The sequence below is a fragment of the Crocodylus siamensis genome, chromosome 4, assembly GCF_052110815.1.
Source record: "Crocodylus siamensis isolate JL-2025a chromosome 4, ASM5211081v1, whole genome shotgun sequence".
NCBI lineage: Eukaryota > Metazoa > Chordata > Crocodylia > Crocodylidae > Crocodylus > Crocodylus siamensis.
Window position 1 is genome coordinate 231436930 of NC_143398.1, and position 21426 is coordinate 231458355.

The following is a 21426-nucleotide window of genomic DNA, read 5'->3' on the forward strand; positions in this document are numbered from 1 at the left end:
TCTTACACATGTGATCAGCAGTGGTAGCTGTATGTATATGAATATGTGCTCTTATCTCATTGTCTAATAACACTTATTTGCTGGTAATATACTTTCTTGCAAAAATTTTAGTGGATTTGGCATGTGGTCTTTTGTATGGCTCTTACAGTGTGTCTGCAGCTATTTTAGTGGTTTGATGAGTATGTATTGCTGCTTTTAAAAATATATATATCATGAAAAAAGTGTAGAACTTAAGGCTATGTGTGAAAGAAATCCTGATCTTTAGACGATCTCTGGTAGCCATGTGCCTGAAAGAATGATTCCTCAAATTACATTCTGAAATCAGCTGGGTTTTTGGCTGTAGCCATGTTGGTCTAAGGACATAGGCAGGCTAGGTTCTTTGAGTAGATGTGGTATCTTTTATTAGACCATCTGAGTAGTTGGAAAAAAGTTCTTAGCAAGCTTTTGGGTGCAGTCACCCTTCGTCAGGTGCAGAGACTCCCTATGCCTGATGAAGGGTTATTTGTGCCCAAAAACTTGCTAAGAACTTTTTTTCCAACTACTCAGTTGGTCTAATGAAAGATATCACATCTACCCAAAGAACCGTGCCTTTCTGGAATCAGGACATTTAAAGTTACGGGTGAAATGCCATCAGAATCCCATCCTGGAGCCAGCTTCAGCCAGAGCTTTCTGCTAATGTCTTATCTTACGCAGAAATATAATGTCATCGAATTATTTTTGAAGCATTAAGAGTGGGGCTGGGAAATCATTAATTCAGTACATGTCTCTCCTTAATTTACATTGTAACTTTCCGAAATCATTTAGCTTCTCTGGGCATGAGTTCCCCTATCTTTAACATGGGCATTATAGTAAGTAGAATGCCTTGCAGAGGTGGTGTGATCCATGAATGAAAGTCGCAATAGAAATGCAGAGTACTCTCTTTTCTGCAGTATTTTCCTCTGAGTTCTGCACTGTTCTGTTTGCATACCCCCTGCTTTAGAGTGGATGCAATATAAACTTCTTTCATGGTGTTATACATTTTTCAGTTTACAGTATAGAGATGTAGCCTAAAGGATCCAGAATTCTAGTAATGTTACCAAAAGCCTTTTCATTTCCAGACTGGAAGAGATTCTTTCTTTGCCTCTAAACTAGTTTTGATGTGATTGCAAAGAATGCCACCCTTCTTGTAAGGCAAGGGCTGCCTGCGTGAACCATTTTGATGCGAGGAGTCTAGAGCTCCAATAATTAACATACAATAGAATGTGAGAAGCTTTCCAAAAACTGGATATTATGCCCCGTTTCTGCTACATAATTTCATCAGGATAATCTGCATGTCCCCCTCATCTTGCATAGTCATGTTGTTTTGGCGTTATGACAGCAGTCAGAGGCATCGTACCCTGGGCACCTCCCTCACCCTTTCCCCCCACCCTCCCAGAACAGAGAGATGGGCAACGTGCCAGGCATTCTGGGAACTGTTTGCTAGAGAAACAGAAGAATTTGTTGCTGCTGGGGGAGACTTTAACCTCATTTTTCCTTGTTTTTTGTTGCTGCTGAAGCCCATGTCCAGAGGCCAAAAATATGCTGAATTTGGCAAGAAGAAATGGGTGTCACTTCCCCCCCACAAACCAGCAGGAGCAAATGCCACTGTTTCCCTGCGAAGCTACAATTTCCAGAATTGTCCTTCATTAAACACGCTGCCTCAGCCAGCAATGCATCACAGAGGTGAGCAATGAGGTAGGCAACAAGCCAAACAAGGAAAGTAGCCTGGGGATGAGGCCCCCCACCCCAGCCTGGTGCTGCCTAACTCCATGCCCCCACCTTAAGTGGCATCCAGTGCCCTGCTTGCCCAGCCCATGCTATGCTACTGGCAGCAGCTTACACTGAAAGGTACAGCTGTAATCAGGGGCAGATTCAGGTCCAAGGCACAGCAGTGCAAAAATGCCCACCTTCTAGCACTGCTGTTGCTGTTCCTGGCTGATCTGGGCACTGGCGGTGTCCTGGAGTCACTCCTCCACCTCCCCAGGCATGGGGTGCACCTGTGTGGGGTGCCAGGCTTGGCAGAGGGCAATGGTGGTGGTGTGCAGGTTCCTGTTTTCAGCACCTGCTCCTCATCAGCAGGGGACAGCTAGGGTGCGAGGGGAAAGAGGTGGGGGGAAAGGAAGCTGGCATTGGAAAGAGGAACTGGCATGCTGTTGCCACTGTCTTGGCCGAGCTGCTCCCTACAGCATGGGACAGGAGCAGGTCAGGAGCAGCTCTGAGGCTCCCTCTAACTGCATCAGCTGGGGACACTGACAGCAGTGTGCAGGGCTCCCATGCCCTTGTCTGCAGTGGAGCCGAACTGGCTCTGCACCTCCCCTGCCACCAAATGAGCCGGGGACAGGGGCTGTGGTGTCAGTTGCGTGGGGTGGCTCCCCCACCTTCCTGTGCCTGCTCCTTGCCCAGCTCCCCAGGAAGGCTGACTTCAGGGCTCCCATCACACCTTGCCCCCATTCCCTTATAGTCTGATGGACGGGGTGCTACACCCTGCTTAGCAAATCCTGGATGAGCCCAGGGCTGTAACCATGCGTGCGGCCTGGTAGCAATGGGAGCTCCAGCCAGAGAAGGCCGTCCCAGCATTTCATCATTTTCAGTTTATTGCTTTTTGCTCTGACATGAGTGATGGATGTATATACATAATTGGGCAGGCTAACATTATACAAAAATACTTGAATGGGACATGCAGAGAAACCACTGGCTGCAAGAAGGCCAAACTGTTTCCTTATTTTCTACTTACATGACAACACGGATTGGATCATGACAGGTCATGGCTGCAGTCTATTCACATTCCTGCCTATTGGTTTGCTAAGACAAATTATTCTAACGTTGCTCACAAAATGAAATGTTTGCAGAGATACTTGAAACGCAAGTGTGAGAAATAATTAGGACACTGTAGCCCTGAGTTTTCCACTCACAATCATCTATACACTTTAGAAATGTACATTGGCCTCTTCCTAAGCAGGAATGTGTGGATCCTGCAGTAGAATATAATCATGTCCTAACAAAACCAATGGTATATTGAGGCTTTCTAATAAACAAATACTGATTATATTGACTCATAGAAAGGAGCAGAAAGAATATTTGTACCTGGGAAAGTACATTTATTTATTTCTGTCATTTTCTAACATATATTGAAAGGCACTTACCCAGCTCTTTGGGTAGCAGACCCATCAATGAAAAATCACAGAATTGCTCTTGGTTCTGACACAGCCCCTTGTTCCATAGCAGTTGAGCACCCTGCTGTGACATAGGGATTATCCCCATGTTACAGCTGACAAGCTGAAGTACAGAAAAGACAAGTAATTTATGAAAAGCACTCTGGAAGCCAATGGTGAACAATAAATTGATCCCAAGTTTTGAGCTAGGCTGATGAACTGAAAACTGCCTCTAGTATTGTGCTCATCTCCACCACCATGGCAACCTTTGTAAAATGCCCAGAAAATTAACAAATCTGGGCTGGGGTTACTCAAGAACTGGCTTCCTGGTACTGAGGACCCTTCACAGCTAATGATCTTTCAGCAGGTACCTCTTAGTTATTGTCTCAAACATTCAGTTCGATAGATCTCGGTAATAGCAGTGTGCTACAGACCTATCCATTTGCCTTTTCCTCAAGGGCACTGAAAAATAGTGTCTGAAGACTAGCTATAATTACACCTCCATAGAGTTTCACACGGAACCATTCTGCAGATGGAAAGTCTATTCCTCTCTACACACAGTGACTTTTGCTTTCTTTGGAAATATTATCAGATCGGGGGGGTAGGGATGGATAAAGTCCTTGTCGCATCAAGATAAATGGAAAGTACAATGAATATATATGGCTGATATGGGTGTGCTCCACTAGACTGCTGTTGGGTGATGACAGCTGGTTAGAGGAAGGAAAGGAAGCAGTAATCTCTTCTAGTATATTCATTGGAAGCCTGCAGATTTTATTTTCAGGCAGATGCATGCCATCATTTTGCATCACCAAGACCTGACAGGACCTGCCTGTGAGAGCTGAAGGCACACTTCCCAATGGAATGACCCTCCTCTGGAAAATCTTGACTCAATAAGATCAAGCTGTTTCACAGGAATGTATCCATTTCAGTGACATTTTCCAGGAAAAATCATCAAAATACCTAATTTTGCTCAGGTGCAATATATGACAAAAAACATGGATCCTTCATTCATTCTATTATCGTGCTGGAAATAAGAGCAGAATGAAACATTTCTCTTCAATGAGGTTAAAACGAGAAGTTCTGGAATTTTTGCTTTAGCAAAAAAACCCATGATTTTTACTTTTTTTTTGTCTCTAGTGGGATGAAACCAAATTTTGAACTCTCAGGATTTCCATGGGAGCGGGAATTCCACTTTTGACCAGCTCTGCCTATTGGTGAGATCTATAGGCTGAGAAAACGGGGCCAGCTGGGCATAAAGCCACAGAGGCTTGCTGGTTCCCACTTCCTCCACCCCTGCCACGGCCCTCACTTCTGTAGAGCTCTGCCCTGTAATGCGGCGGTGGAACCTGGCTCCTGAGACAATGTTGTGACATTCCTAATTTTGTGAAATTGAGATGTAAATTTGTTTTGCAATGCAATAATACACAGTTGTCCCACCAAATGAATGATGAGTGATTTGCTGGTGCAGGCTGAGGTGGGTTTTTTTTTTTAGGAGTGGCTGAACCCACTTCAATTAAGTAGCTCAAAATACTGTGCTCTTCAGCTGATCCTGTTAGTTCCTCCATACAATTACTCAGAGATTGCAGCTGCATGACACCAAATATAGATTCAGGTCCTCTTCATGCCAAGAGTCACAAGTATATTTTTAGGAGGAGGCTTCACCTTTACCATTAGTTAGTATTAAGATGTGCTTATGGAATAAAATGTCAGAGTTAATGTTTTTGCTCTCTGAGCTACATCAGTCTTTAATTATCTGCCTCCCGTATGTCTATTCTAGTGAGGCATTCAGGTTTAGAATGGTGCAGAGGAGCACCTGTCAGCTCTATGGTTTGATGCTGTAACTTGCATTTTATGGGTTTCAGTACGGCTCCTCCTGAGGAGAAAAGGTCAGGGCACGTAAGTGAAGGCTTAGGAAAGAATAAGGACTCTACCTCCAGGGTCCCTAAGGCAAGACTGAACAGGAAGGAAGTACAGGTTTTTCTCAATTTATGCAGGCTCTTTATATGCGAATTCACTAGGTACATACTATGTGATGAGCATATTTAGACCCATAATTCATTATATGTGAGGTAAATTCACTTTTACGTGATCAGCATAGATGCCCCCCTGCCCAAGCAAGTAAGTCTGAGGGGTGAGGGGAAGGGACCGTGGCCTCACTCGCCCCAGCACCGGCTGCAGCAGCCCCGGGAGTGGCCGGCACCAGCTGCCTGCAGTCATTGGGCTCCACTGCGCTCCGCCTGCCCCACCGTGCCTGGGCTCCGCTTGTCCCCACTCACCTCTGCTCCTGGGCTGCTCCGTGCCTGGTGCAGGCAGCTGGTGTCGGCTGTTCCCGGGGCTGCTCCAGCACGGGCTGGGGCGAGTGTGGACAAGCAGAACCCCGGGCAATGCGGGGAGCAGCACTCACCCGTCCTGGCTGCAGTGGCCCTGGGAGCAGCCAGCACCAGCTGCCTGCAGCCACTAGGCTGCACCGTGCTCCGCCCCCTGCTCTTGGGCTGTGCCGTGCCCTGGCGCAGGCAGCTGGTGCAGGCTGCTCCTGGGGCTGCTCCAACACAGGCTAGAGTGAGTGCCGTGTCCCATGCCACCCGGGGCTCTGCTTGTCCACACTCCAGGCTGGAGTGGCCCTGGGAGCAGCCGACACCAGCTGCCTGCCCCAGGGCACAGTGCAGTCCAGGAGCAGTGGTGAGTGCGGACAAGCGGAGCCCAGGTGTGGGGGGACAGGCAGAGCATGGTACAGCCCAGCGGCTGCAAGCAACTGGTGCTGGCTGCTCCCAGGGCTGCTGCAGCCGGGTTCGAGGTGAGTGCTGCTCTGTTCCCTCTGCCTTGTGCAGCCCTGGGAGTGGCACCCCTCCCCCCACTCCTTCCCTAGTCCCAGCCTCACTCTCTCCCTCCCTCACCACCATGGAAACCATTCCTATTTGTTACATTGTAAAGTGGGTTCGCTTTATGCGAATTCGCTTTATGCACCAATCTCCAGGAATGCATATACTGCATAAATCGAGGGAAACCTGTATATCTGTATACCCAACTGGCAGAAGTGGCTGAATGCAAAGAAGAGAGTAGGTAGAGCCTGTCTGGATCTGTATTGCCCTTGCAGCAGGGACACATACCAAGCACACATCAAGGGCCCCTTAAAAAAAGATCAGGAAGTTGCTTGTGACTGTGTTACTTACTGGGGCCAAGCAGGGTAAAGACAGGGGCGGTACAAATGTTCTCATACTTCTGCCCCTGCACCTCTGTTCAGGGTGTTTCCCAAAATGTTTTCTAAGGGCATTATAGCTGAGAGCTGACTTCAGAGGAGTCCCTGTTTCATTCCATAAGGCTGTCGTGTTTATCCTCTGTTAAGCTAGGGTTACCATATTTCTAGTTTCAAAAAAGAATGTGTGCATGTGTGGGGGGGGTAACATGATTGTGGGGGTGGTGGTGATATGCTTGTGCTCTACCCCAACCTCTCATTACCAAGACACAGCCCCCCAGGCCTGCTGCTGCCCTTCACTCCCAACCTGCAGCCCCCCGTCCCTGCTGATACCCCTCATTCCTGACCCACAGCCCCCTGGCACTCCTGGCCCATAGTCCCCCACCCCCCGGTGTCCCTCACTCCCAAGCCACAGCCCTGCCAGGGAGGTGTGTGCACATGCTCACTCACTCACTCCCCAAGCCCTGGCCTTACCTGCCTGCAGCTGCTGGGGCTTGTGAGCAGATGCACATGATGCACCTCTCCCACGCCCCCCAGCCCCAGTCAGATCCTTGCTGGGGCAAGCGAGGAAGTGCCAGGAAAGCAGAGGCAGAGCAAAATCCTGCATATTTGCTGATACTTAAAAAAAAACCCTGCCCGGTCAGAGATGGGAGGACCCAGAGGAGGACGTATGGGAATCCTAGTTAAGAACACCTATACCTATAACAGGGCCTGCTGTGTAACACCTAATCACAGTTGTCCCTGGGCAACCCCATAGTGTTTGTTATATTTCTTTGTTATCTCACATTGCATATTTACACTATTGGAGCAGTTGGGAGCTGTAACTGGGCAGAGATGGGCCATTGGGTACTTAGAGAGAGCCTGAAGGCAATTAAAAACCCTAGAGAGAGAGAAAGCAGGGAGCTCAAGCTAGGGGGAGGAAACAAAACTGAAATCCAGACTTGCTTCATACTAGGAAGAAGCCAAAAAAACCGGGGCTGTCCTGTGGCCCAGAGAAGGGCAGTTAGTCTTGGTTTGTTCATTCCTTTGTTTTGCTAGTACAAACTGTGTTTACATTTGAAAAGGACAGATCGAAGACCCCGTGCAGCAAAGCCAGGCTGCTGAAAGGCAGCAGGCTCACTAACCCACTTACAGCATCCCTGTGTGTTGGGCTGGCAACCTTCCAGGATTGCCCTGGAGTCTCTAGGAATTAGATAAAAATTTCCAGGAGACTGCTGAGAGTTACCTGGGAGATAAATGATAGGGCATTCATTAGAATAAATATTAAATGTTGAATCAGACTTATACAGTAGTCCAGTGGGTTTTTAAAATGTAATAATGGGCATTTCAGGGGTGTTGGTTGAAGCCGTGTTGGTCTAAGGACATAGGCAGACAAGGTTCTTTGGGTAAATCAGATCTCTTTTGTTAGACCAACTAAAATAGAAGATTTTTTCCAACTATTTTAGTTGGTTTAATAAAAGATATCATAATGTGCAGTTGCCTTCCTGATGTAAAGTCTATGCACTGTAATCCATAACTGATATATGCAAGCATGTTGGCTCATCGGCATTCCAGAAACCTCCCAGAATAGATTCAGAGTTGGCAGCCCTACCGTGTGCATGTTTAGTACCTGGCTAAGAGAGCCCCTAGACATGGCCTTCCTATAAATCAGAGGTTCCCAAATTTTTTCTTATTGCATACCCCCTCCCAGACTTACCCCTTCCAACATAGGTTTTATATTTTAACCCCTTAAATGCCAATTATTATAATGAAAGTTAAATCTGCTATTACATAATTCTCCTGCATATCCCCCAGAATTGTGTACCACAATTTGGGAACTCCTGCCATAAATAATAACAGTACTTGTGTCCTGTTAATCTCTAGTGCCCACGATAAGGGATCCATGATAAGGGATGACTACACCAGTGACAATTGCTGTGATATTCTGTGAATTATATTGCCTCTACTGTAATGAGATCCACCTACAAAGGTGGCTATGATACCCTCTGGAAGCCATCCCCAAGCCTGTTTTGCCCTCTTGTTCACCAGGTGCTGCCCTGCTTTTATCTGCCTTGTCTGGCACTGATTAAATATAAATAGGGGAGGCAGCCCTCAGGCTACCTGAGTGATCTTTGGTGCCTCATCCTGCCCTGCTTATCATTAGTCCACCTTGATCTGGTCTTTAACACTCTGAACACTTGTAGGATATCTGCTTCCTCGATTGCGTTCTCTGCTCTAAGCCTAGTAAACTGGTCCAACCTATACCCACTCAGTCAGTCATAGATTCATAGATTGGAAGGGGCTGGAAGGGACCTTGGAAGATCATTGAGTCCAGCTCCCTGCACCAGGCAGGGAAGACAGCTGTGGTCAGGTGACCCCAGCCAGGTGACTGTCTAGTCTCCTCTTGAAGATTTCCAGGGTAGGCGATTGCACCACCACTGGAGGGAGCTTATTTCACAGTCTGAACACCCTAACTATGATGAAGTTTTCCTAATGTTGAGCCTGAAATGGTCTTTCAGGAGTTTGTGACCATTATTCCTGGTTTTCCCCAAGGTTGCCATGGTGAACAGTTGTTCACCGAGCCCTTGATGTACTCCCCTAATGTAGTGATAAGATACTACCAAGTCCTCTCTCAGCCTTCTCTTTTTCAGGCTGAAGAGTCCCAGGTCCCCCAGCCTTTCCTCATATGGCTTGCCATGCAAGTCTCTGATCACATGGTTGGCTCTTCTCTGGACTTTCTCAAGCTTTACCACATCCTTGTTGAAGTGTGGTGCCCAGAACTGGACACAGTACTCCAGCTGTGGCCTCACCAATGCTGAGTAAAACGGAAGAATCACTTCCTTGGTTTTGCCAGAGATGCTTCGATTGATGCATGCCAGAGTACTGTTTTCCCTTATGGCTACAGTGTCGCACTGCTGGCTCATATTCATACAGTGGTCTTTTATTACCCCCAGGTCCCTTTCGTTTGTAGTGCTGGTCATTTTGGCGCTGTGGAGGCTGTAGGTGTGAAGGGGGTTGTTCATCCCCAGGTGGAGCACTTTACATTTCTCAGTGTTAAACTTCATCTTGTTCTGACTCACCCAACTTGCTAGTTTGTCTAGATCTGTCTATATCTGTAGCCTGTTGTGACAAGGGTGACTTCTGGGCCCCATGTTAGCTTCAGCCCACCCCTGTCTCTGAGCAAACTGCCTGCCTTGCTCTCCTGCCACACCTTGTTGTTAAGTAATTAGGATGTCAAATGGGCAGGAGGCTGCCCTTCGAGTGCCTCAGTTGTAACAGGGCCATGTTTACACACTCCAGCCATCCCTTATGTGTCCCATGCCTCGCAGATGTTATGTTGTTATAATAAATCATTCTGGCTCATGGCCGGGCTGAATCCAGACCCTTGTAAAGTCTCTAGCATACTGTGTTCCTCTCACAGGGGCCTCTTTCACTCTGCCCTCTAGGCTACATACATGCTGCCATGGAGATAATTAGGCTCGTCCTCACATACTTCAAGCAGCCCTAGCCCCACCTGTTGGGCCTCTCCCATGGCTCTCATCTGAGTGGCGACTGCCTGATTCACTTAACTCTGAGTTAACTCTGCCCTGGCCCCTCACCAGGCCTCTGTGTCCCTTTCTGGGCCAACACTCTGACCCTTCCTTTGGGGCCTGGGCCAAACACCCCTTGGGCTCAGCTGCTTCCTCATAAGCTTAGCTTGCCCTACAACTCTTCCCTTTCCCTTGCAGGACTCGGAGTTCCCCTCCTTGCAGGCTCAGGTGCTTCCTAAAGCATGCCTGGCTTAACTCACCAGGGTCATTCACTCCTACACGCTCAGGCACTTCAAGAAGTTTACCTATCCTAACTGCCACCACACACTCTCTCAACCCATCGGATGGTGGGGGTAAGGGTTTAGGCACCCCAACCCACCTTATACTGATGAGGTTCTTGGTCCTGGTATATATGCGGGGGGAGGGGGGAAGTGGAGCTGCCACACCACCAGCAGCCCCACCATACCTCCCTATCCCAGCAGAGTGCAGTTTTAGGTCTTTCCCAGGACCAGGAGCCTCCAAACCATCCCCCTAGCTCCTTCCCTTACCTCCCCATGTTCCAGGAGCAGCTCAACCCAGACTGCTGCCCTTCTGGCCTATGTTTGAAAATGGCTGCTGCAATCAGCCACCTGCTGGCTGCCTACTCCAGTGACAGAGCATTAATGCTGCTTCGTCCCACCTATCTTTAAGAGTGACCAACCATTCTGTCCTGCTTTCCACCCTGCCCCACCCCAGCTGGGCAGCACCTGCCCATGCCCCAGCCCCACTCCCTCCTTCACCATGGGATCCTTGATTTGCCCACCCTTTCCCCCTTCCACCCAATAGACTTACAAGCTGGATGCTGCTCTCCAATCTGCTTGGCTGCATATCAGCAATCAGATCCATATCAGCCAATATGGCTCATTAATAATCCACCATTGGTATTGACCCAAAAAATCTTTATTGGTGTACTCCTACTTTGTAGCCTGGCTTCTTCAGCACTCACTTCTCTCTGCTTGAGTAATGGGGGTTAGGGGCCCCTGTTAAACTATTCAGGCTAAACCAGGAAGTCAGAGGTTTGGACCAGTTTGCTAGTTGGTTTGGAAGAGGCACATGCAGTAGATTTGGACTGTATTAGAACCAATAGCATAGAGTTGGACAAGTAGGGCATTAGCCCCAGGCACTGTGTCATGGGGTGGGGCCCCTAGAGATGGCCATGATGTCCCTAGGGCCCTGTGACTATGTCAGCTTTGCCCTGCAGGTATCTTCTAGTTTCATCTGCCTTGCCTTGATGGTTAAGATAATAGATAGTAGATAGGGAGGCTGCCCTCACATTGCTACGCAGTCATGGTCCTGGTGGACCCCACTAAACCCTATGGGTTCTTAGACCCCTTGCTGGATCCCACTCTAAGTAAGTGCCTCACAGGACATCCCAAGTCTTATAGGCTAGATACATGGCTCCAAAACTGTCTGTTTACTATGCCCCATGCTTTGCAGATGGTATTCAAATGTCTTTCTGAGGCCTTAGGCTAGCTGGGCCTCCTGCTGTCACTGGGCACTTGGCCGCTGTCTGCACACACTGTCTGGTGCTGGGTTCTGTCACTGCACCCTCTGATGCTGGGGCTCTACATGGCAGTGTGCCCCAATGAGGCCTCCTTCTCTCCAGTAGCCTCATCCTGGTCCACCAGATTAAATAACAACATAAATGTGAGCCCCTGGGCTACAACCTAACAATAACAATGACACTGGAGGCCACACTCTGCACCTATAAGAGGGCCCTTTTTTTCCTCAGCAATGCATACTTCCTATCCCCAGGTACTTTAGGAGCTCCTAGAGCCCATTAGTCTTACTTCAGCAGGAGAACAGGCAACAAACTCCTTCCCCCTTGGCTGCTACCAGAGCACTAACTGCCTCCAGTCCCAGCTCTGGAGCTTATATGTGCCCAGGTTCCTGCCTTCTTCCGGTCAGCTGACTGGGTGCAGGTGAAGGCTAATTCCCTCATTAGCCTGCTGCCATGGCAACCTGCACCTGTGGGGGTTCTGCCTGGCTCCTAGGGCCCTTTCTCTAAGCAGTTTCTGCCCTTAAAGGAGCAGGCACCTAAGTGTCCTGCAAGACACTGCCTAAAGGGTGGACATTGGAATGGAGCTGGGGGGTGCCTCACCCCTTCCGCCCTGCGCTTTCCCTGCAGGGGCTCTAACACCACCAGGTGGGGCGGGGTAGAGGTGCAGTGGCCAAAATTGGTATTTAACTGTGTCACGGATGGCCCCGCGAGCGGCCGTGAGCTCGCGAGCGCCCCCTTACCGTGCCAATTAGGGTGGTCTGACACCCTCTACTCGCCCGCCACGTCTTTGCTGTTGAGGTTCAGAATGGGAGGCTGCCTACTTACACCTAACGGCACCTTGATGGTATCCCCTCCGTTCCAAAGTGGGGGGACTCTCACCCCAGCCTTATGGGCAAATGCGTGCCTCCAAAACCTCCCCTTTAGCACGCCCCAAGCCTCGCAGCTGTCCCGGGGGACGTTGTCTGGTCCCCTGCCCCTTGGGTGCTCTCCCTCTGGCACCCTGGGCTCGTCACCCACCTGGCGCCCCTGGGCCGGGCTCTCACCCACCGGCCTATTACTGACGCCCCTGGGTCTCCCTAGCTCCTCTCACCCCTCCCGGGGTCTCCGCCGCGCCCTCTGCACTTGCGGCCCCACTCGGGGTCTCTGCCGCGTCCTCTGCACTTGCGGGTTTCCCGCGCTTGGGGCTCAGGTGGCCGTAGCCGTGCCTGGCCCCCTTGACCCTTTCCTGGGTCGTTTCTGCTCTGCGCCCTCTCCGGGCCTCGCCCTCTCTGGGCTTGTACCGCGCTCTCGGCGCTGCGCCCTCTCTGGGGCCTCGCCCTCTCTGGGGCCTGTATACCGCACTCTCTCAGCGCTGCGCCCTCTCTTGGGGCCTCGCCCTCTCTGGGGCCTGTACCGCGCTCTCCGCGCTGCGCCCTCTCCGGGCCTCGCCCTCTCTGGGGCCTGTACCGCGCTCTCCGCGCTGCGCCCTCTCCGGGCCTCGCCCTCTCTGGGGCCTGTACCGCGCTGTCCGTGCTGTGCCCTCTCTGGGCTTGGGGCTCAGGTGGCCTTAGCCGTGCCTGGCCCCCTTGACCCTTTCCTGGGTCTTTTGCCCCACTGGGCAAAGTGCCGTCCTTACGGGCCGGGGTCCAACCCCGTGCTCCGTGCCACTCCGGCACAAGCAGTTGTGCCCCCTGGCACTGTGCCCCTACTGGGCACCCGGAGCCCCCAAACTGCTGGGGAGCCCCACTGAGGCCTCCTCGCTCCCCTACAGCCTCACCCGGTCCTCCGGTTAACCATAACTCAAGCCAAGCCCGAACGGCTGTAACAAAACCAACAAAGAGCCTACCCGCTCGTAATGCAACTCTCAGCCCCTCTCGGGCTCCCCGCCCTACCTCTTATCAGGGTGCTCTCGTCCCTAGCATCATCGCAGCCGGTCAGTAAGGTAAGGCTGCAACCCCCGACTCTGGCCGCTCAGCTCAGCCAGAGAGCTCCTGCTCCTGTGGCATCCAGAAGGGTACTGCTAGCCAGGCTTTGGCCTAGCTATTTATAAGGGCCTGGCCCTGCCCCCTCCTGGCCACATGACCTGCCTGGTTGCCCTAGCAACCCCCATCTGTGTTGCTCCAGGGTGCTTCAGCAGCCCTATTCCTCCTGCTAGTAGCAGGCACCCTGGTGCCCTGTTACACCTCTCCCCTTCCCGGGGGCATCTCCTTAGAAGCGGGGCGCGGGAGTGCCCCGCGACAAACTGACACATGTCAAACCACTTGCAAAAAAAATGTTTCTGGCCTTCGAGTCTCTATACAGATGAAAAGACCAACTTGTCCAACTGAACTCAGTTGAGAACTGGAAATGATTTTAGTGGGCTCAGAATATTCTTCAAGATCTTTGCCACATGGAATTCACAACTGACAAACCAAATTAAGATTAACCCTGACACAGGTGCATAGTTGACAGGGAACAGAGCCACAGGCCTATGTAAGAACTAGCCGCATTAACCTCCTAAGGGGGCAGAAAGGAAGTAGAACCATGACTTTATCCCGTTGCACTAGCTATCCTGCCCTGTGTACCAGGAAGCTTGTTGAACTCTTTTGGCTTGGTGCCTCTGCTCAGAGCTGTGCCTTAAAGGCATAATCCATTGCCAAAGCAAGGGAGACTGTTGGGGTGCAGAAAAATATAAGGCAAAAGATAAATTGCATAGGAGGCTATTTTACTTTATTTTCCTTTACCTCAGGGGGTTCCTGTCACTGAGTTATTGTCCTGCACTGAATTTTTTACCTCTCCTCTAAATAGAGATCTATCAGGCCTGGATAGACATGTGACTGTCAGTAAGAAATACTGAAATAGTGAAAAAATAACCAGGAGAAGCAGATTTTGAGAAGGGATAGAAAGCCAGGAGCTGTGTAGAACCATGAGTGGAAGAAAGAAAGATAAACTAGATCAATATAGTTTTGTAAAAAAACCTAACCCAATAATAACAGACACTGATGCTTTAATGTGCCTTGCCCCCCTCCCCCACCCCCCGGAAACAATAAACAATGGTTCTGAAGAGGAATTTGGATGAGAAGATTGCTCATGAAAAACGGGAATTTGTTTCCAGTTCTTGCTGAATGTAAGGAAGGAGTCATCAAAATGAGAGTGCAATCAAGGAAAGTATGGAAATAAGAGTGCCACTCTGTTTAATGAAGATCAAAAATATTCAGCTAGTTGGTAGACATGGCCATACCAGCTGATATTTTGAAGTAGCTGGTATGGTGAACTTGATTTGTTCAGATCTCATTGTTCTTTATATTTTGTGTTTTAAACATTACTTATTAGTTTTCTATTCTGAAATATACATTGGAAAATTGATGGGCTTTGAAAAAAGGGAAGTGCCCAGTTCTTTTGTCAACTTTAGATTTTTCTTTGAATTGGGTTCATGGAGAACATTGTGTATTCTCACATGAAAGCCAGCAGAAAACAAGAACTGACATAGATTTTTACATTTGGCTGCTGCCCAGGCCCAAAATGAAGATCATAAAATTGGATGAATCCAACATATTTTCAACCCATTTGCTCTAGGTCACTTTTCCTGGCACCTCCTATTTTACTGATACTTTATTTCTGATGTAAGTAATTTTCAGCAATAAAAAGGAGGGTCACTGTAACAAGATGAATGGCTCAGCAGCTGGAGCCTAGCTTCAGGGGGTTAGAGGGTAATAGCCTGCCTACCTGCCTAGGAGCACTGGGCCAACTGATGGTTAATTGGCTGGCCCTGGAGGAAGTTAAAACCTCCCAGACTAATGACACTATAGAGGAGGGTGGCTAAGGAGAAAAGCAGTAGTGCAGGACTGCAAAGAAGCCCTTTAACTTTTGTTGTTCTGTTTATATTGGCATGGGAAAGGGGGAAGGCTGGCTTTTAGCCTGAGCTAAAGGAGGAACAACCTTCTACAGTCCCACCAAATTAATGTGGAACATAGGTAACTATGATTAGGGCCCTATTGAATTCATGGTGGAAATGGGCTGCGCTGTGGCTCCTTTAGTCTTGCAGGTTACCTTGCATGCCCCCACCACTGATTGGTGGAGGGGCCCCAGTTGTGGCTCACTTCTGATCGGCAGGGAGGTGAAAACCAAGGTTTTAAATATGGTGCCATTTTTGCCTCCCACCGCTGATTAGCTGAGGGGCTCAAGTGCCCATGCAGTTTGCTGCTGACTGGTGGGGAGGCAAAAATGGCACCATGTTTAAAACCACAGTTTCTGCTTTTCTGCAAGCCGCAAGCAGGGCCCCTAAATCAGTCTGTTGACTACAAAGCACCAACTCACAGGATCAACATAAAATTCTAGTTTATTGGATGGATGCAAAAGTCACAACATAAACCTTGGTGCTGATCCCCTCAAACACATTCATGCACACACACACACTCACAGTAGCTAGCTTTGAACACTAAGCACTGGTGTCAAGATATTCCTATCCCTAAGTGCTGGAGTCCACCATTGATGGCCAGTTGAGGCTTCTTTCAGTGCGATGTTGCTGCAGAAGGGGGTCACCAGCTGATCCTTCTGGTTGGACAGGCAGGGTTCTGGTGAGGTCAAAGAAGGCGCCATTGGGGGTCATTCTTCATTGCCTTTTATCCCTCTCTGGCAGACTTTGGTGACTCCCCAGTTCTCTGGCTTACTCAATACAGGGGTCGTTGACCTCGAGGGACATCCCTCTTGGTAGCTGCTGGATGGCAGCTGTCAGCCCCAGGGGTCACGTCCACACGTACCGTACGTGCAGTCTCAGGAGTCTGTTGATGAATTTGATTGATTCATTGCCATGGAAGTGATTGATCGGGGGTATTTCAGCCCCAAGGGTCTGTTTCCAGCATTGATTAGTTCAAACAGGGGCTTCTGTACCTTTAACAATGAAGTTTCTGGGAATTCCTGGCTCTTTATTGATTCTTTCTTCTCCATGGTCTCTGATTTTATAGGTGTTAATTGCTGCTCATTAACATACTTATCCAGAATAGCTACTGTGTTACACAATCAGCCATGATTCATTCAGGGACCTGTTCCATACAGAGATTCCAGCTCTTGCTAACATTGTTACATGGTACAACTTACTTTTAAACTTAAAGTACATTTGTAAAAGCATCTACAAGCTCTATTTTCACTACAAATACACCATATATAAAAATAATAATGATATGATAAAAAAAAAAAGAGAGAGGAAGGAAGAAAAGGTAGAAAAGAGAAAGCATCCCCAAATGGGGGCAAATATTAAAAGAGGGGCTTTTGCCATATGGAGGAGCTTCTCTTGCTACAAGTCAGCTGCCAGGGAGTGCATGGGGGAACGTGCAAGGCTGAAGAAGCTGCAGTGCAGTCTACTTCTGCCATGTATTGAATAGGGCTCCTAAAATTAATGAGACCTCTTAAAAATTAGACTTGTGACCCACCGACTTAGCTATATGAATCTGGTTTGTCTTTAAAAGCTTGTTTTGGTTTATTTTGAAGGTGTCCGATGGGGAGGCAAAGCAGACAGATTTTTATTGTAATGGAACTCCATCCCTCCCTCACGTCCCAACCACACATGCACAATTCTCCTTTTTATGCCTTTAACTACATTTATACAAGCTCAGAAAAATACAGCTATTTAGACCACTTGTTAGGAATCTCAGTCAAGGCATTTACTTGAGTTCAGTCATGCCCATCATGTATAATATCGGGCCAGCTTCCAACCTGTCTGGACAGTTGCCCTAGAGCAGAAGTGTCAGGAAGTAATGGTTTTAGATTGGAGCCTTGTAAAAGCCATCTTCAAAAAAGGCAGGAAGGAGGACCCGAGAAACTATAGGCTGGTTAGTCTTACCTCGATCCTAGGCAAGCTGTTTGAGAAAATTATGCTGGCACACATCCAGGAGGGGCCAGCTGGGGTCTGCATGCTTAGGGGCAACCAACACAGGTTCATCAGTGGCAGGTCCTGTCAGACCAACCTGGCGGCCTTTTACGATCAGATCACCAGATCATTAGATGCAGGGTAGCAGTGGACGTAGTCTTCCTGGACTTCCGGAAGGCTTTCGACACTGTCTCTCACCCCGTTCTCATTAAGAAACTGGGGGGCTGTGGTGTAGACACCCACACAGTCAAATGGGTCGCCGACTGGCTGGAGGGCCGCACCCAGAGGGTGGTAGTGGATGGGTCCTTCTCAACCTGGAGTGATGTGGGCAGTGGGGTCCCCCAGGGCTCAGTCCTCGGGCCCGCACTGTTCAACATCTTCATCAGCGACTTGGATGAGGGGGTAAAAAGCACCTTGTTCAAATTTGCTGATGACACTAAGATGTGGGGGACGTGGGCACACTGGAAGGATGCAACAGGCTACAATCAGACCTAGACAGGTTACAAGGGTGGGCGGATGAGAATAGGATGGGTTTCAACACAGACAAGTGCAAGGTGATGCACCTCAGGAGGAACAACCGGCACCATACCTACAGGTTAGGGAACTCCCGTCTTGTCAGCACGGAGGCGGAAAAGGATCTGGGGGTCATCATTGACTCCAAGATGAACATGGGCCGGCAGTGTGGGGAGGCAGTCAGGAAGGCCAACCGCACCTTGGCATGCATCCACAGATGCATCTCGAGCAGGTCCAAGGAGGTGATCCTCCCCCTCTATGCGGCACTGGTTAGGCTGCAGCCGGAGTACTGTGTCCAGTTCTGGGCACCACACTTCAAGAGGGATGTGGACAGCATGGAGAGGGTCCAGAAGAGGGCCACTCGTATGATCAGGAGACAGCAGGGCAGGCCCTATGAGGAGAGGCTACGGGACCTGAACCTGTTCAGCCTCCAAAAGAGAAGGCTGAGGGGGGATCTTGTGGCCTGTTATAAACTAGTCAGGGGGGATCAGCAGGCATTGGGGGAGTCCCTGTTCCCCCGAGCACCGCCAGGAGTGACCAGGAATAATGGTCACAAGCTGGCAGAGGGTAGATTTAGGCTGGATATCAGGAAGCGCTACTTCACAGTCAGGGCGGCTAGGATCTAGAACCAACTTCCAAGAGAAGTGGTGCAGGCTCCTACCCTGGGGGTCTTTAAGAGGAGGTTAGATGAAACATCTTGCTGGGGTCGTTTGACCCCAGTACTCTTTCCTGCCATGGCAGTGGGTCGAACTAGATGATCTGCTCAGATCCCTTCCAACCCTACCAACTATGAAACTATGAAAACACTGCAGGTACCATTTCTTCTAAAGGAAGTCCTTCCTTTGTTCAGCATTGCTGTGTTGACACTAGTTACTTCTGCATGCTTGAGACTAGCTGATGACGCCAAGCAGGAACAACTGAAGATGGAGCCATGTTCCATCAAGACTAGTTGTTTGATAGAAAATGGCCTTTTCTCACAACAAACATTTTTGTGGGAGATGCAGGCTTAATTTGAAATACTCCATTTGTCAGCAAAATATCATCATCTACAATCCTTCAACATTTTCTGAAAAAATAATTTTGATCATGGGGGGTTGCTAAGCAAAACAAATTATCCGGCATCAGAAGTCTTAGAAAATCACAACAGCTACCTACTGGTATAAAAAACATTTGGGGTGAGTGAAAACACATGATGCAGAAAATCTGAGAGGCGATTCTGGCTCCAGGTGACAAATTGTATAGAATTCAGCAGATCTCCAGAGATAACTTTAGCATTTGGAGACTGAGTAGCTTAAAGAACTGATAGGAAGGTATGTAACCTTTCACACTTGGATCACTGAGCTAGTTCTGGCCCATGCCGGAAGAATCCAGGAGCTATTACAGTGCTTGAAGGCCAATAGAAAAGCTTTTTCTCTAATTAATTTGATGTAGTCTCTACTGATGACATGACAAAATCTCCTTCATAAATGGCACAGCTATTGGCAATCTCAACACTAAGACCAAAGAAACTGAATGATCTGCATCAAGAACTCTTACCTGTACAGGTTCTCTCAGCTCTGATGGGCAGGCACTGTCCATGCAGGGCTGTTTTGGCAGTGCAGTGGAATTTTTCTGTAGAATATTTTGACTCTGTGGAAACCAGATTTTCTTTTGGAAAAAATATTTTGATGAAAAATTCACCGCCATCTCTACTTATGTACTTTTCTGGATTGGGGCTCAGGGTTCTTAATCTGTCATGTTTCATAGCCACCGTATTAAGAACATAACATTTGCAGATAATGTAAAACAGGCAGGTTGAATTTTTAATGAGCTTTCCCTGCTTTAGCACTCAGGAAAGTCCTTGCTTTCTGGGTATACAGTATAATCAGAAAGAAGAGTACAAAAGGAAAAGAGAACTGTTAGTCCTCATTCTGTTCACCCTCTAGAGTAAAACTTTTGACTAGGAGAGCTGCTCTTGACTTATCCATTGGACCCACCAAGTCAACTAGATAGTAGTAAAGAAGTGAATGTCCCAGTGAGTTTCTCCATGAAGAGAATATAGTGAAAATGTAAAATCCTCTTATCACATTTCTGCTGTTTTTCATTCAAGATAAAAAAGAGTGAAGGAAAATCAAGTAAAATTAGCTAGCTATGAAAGAATGCCCATACGAGAAATGAAAATTACAACATGCTGTAAGCAGGAAAAGTGAGAGGGTAAGGATAAGATGAATGGAGAATTTTCTAGTGACATAAGTGTTTATAAGCAAAGAAATCTCACAAAACTGAGATGATTAATAATATTTACCTCCTGCTTAAAATGTTGTATTCTTAACTCAGATCTGTTTAGGGAGTGCTGAAAGATACAGGAGAATTACCAGGTATAATCATGTAGTGAGCTCCTTATTGAATACTAAATGGTTAATCATTCATAAAAGAGGCATTGGCAAAGTAAAGGTTGGGATTTCTGTGGAACTTGATTTTTAAAAAAAATCAGAATTTATTTTAAGTTGGTAAAACCATGCTTTTATCAGCCAGACCAATATTTGTTCTTGAAATCATTTCATCAACTGGCAGATGAAATTCAGTATTGATAAGGGCAAAGATATGCACATGGACAATAACTTTGACCATCTGTGCACAGTGATAGGCTGTGAATTAGCTGATACCACTCTAGAAATAAATTTTGGAGTAATTTTGGATAGTACTCTAAAAAGAACATCTCACTGCTCGAGAGAAGGCAAATAGTTAGGAATAATTAGGAAAGGAATTGAAAACAAGCAGAATTTATATATATATATATGTATATGTGTGTGTGGATATATATATATAGACATAGACACATGTGTATATATATATAGACATAGACACATGTGTATATGTCTATGTATATATCCATGCTATGCCCACATCATGGATAGTGTGTGCCTGTCTGGTCACTATATCCCAAAATTAATAGTTGAACTAGAAAAGTTACAGAGAAGGGCAACAAAGATGAGCAGAGGTAAGGAACAGCATCCGTATGAAGACAGACTGCAAAGGGTATGAATCCTCAACTTGGAAAAGAAATGACTGAGGTGGGACATGATGGAGATCTATAATCATAAATGGCATGGAGAAGGGGATGAGGGAATTATTTTTTGCTATGCCACATAATGCAAGAAGCTGGTAAAATGATCAGACAGGAGTTTTAAAACAAAGAAAAGGAAGTATATTTTGTACAACCTGTAATTAACTTGTGTAAATCAGTATCCCAGAGGCTTATGTCCATCAAGGGTTAAATCTAGCAGGTGTAATCTCAGGCTTAGGACATCCTAAACCTGAGTGCTGGTAAGTGGCAGGGTATGACAAAGGATGGATCACTCTGTGCACGGTTTCTTCCAGGGTTTGAATTACACTTTGAGTCTGGGAGAAGAGGGGGGCTACGGCGGTGTCAGCCAGAAGGATCTGCTGCTGCCGCCTGGGCTGCTTAGAAAGACATGGGGTGAGCAGGGGCTGACCGGCCCGCAGGGGGGTTCTTGTCTCTTTTGGGGGGGCTCACCCCCCCGAGCTCCCCTGTAATTTTAATCCTGCTTTCTTTTACTCTTCTAAAACTCCTATTTGCCACTGCTGGAGACAGGATACTGGGCTAGGTGGACCTTGGGTCTGACTCATTATGGCAGTTTTTATGCGCTTATGTATAATATAAGCAATGAGTACGC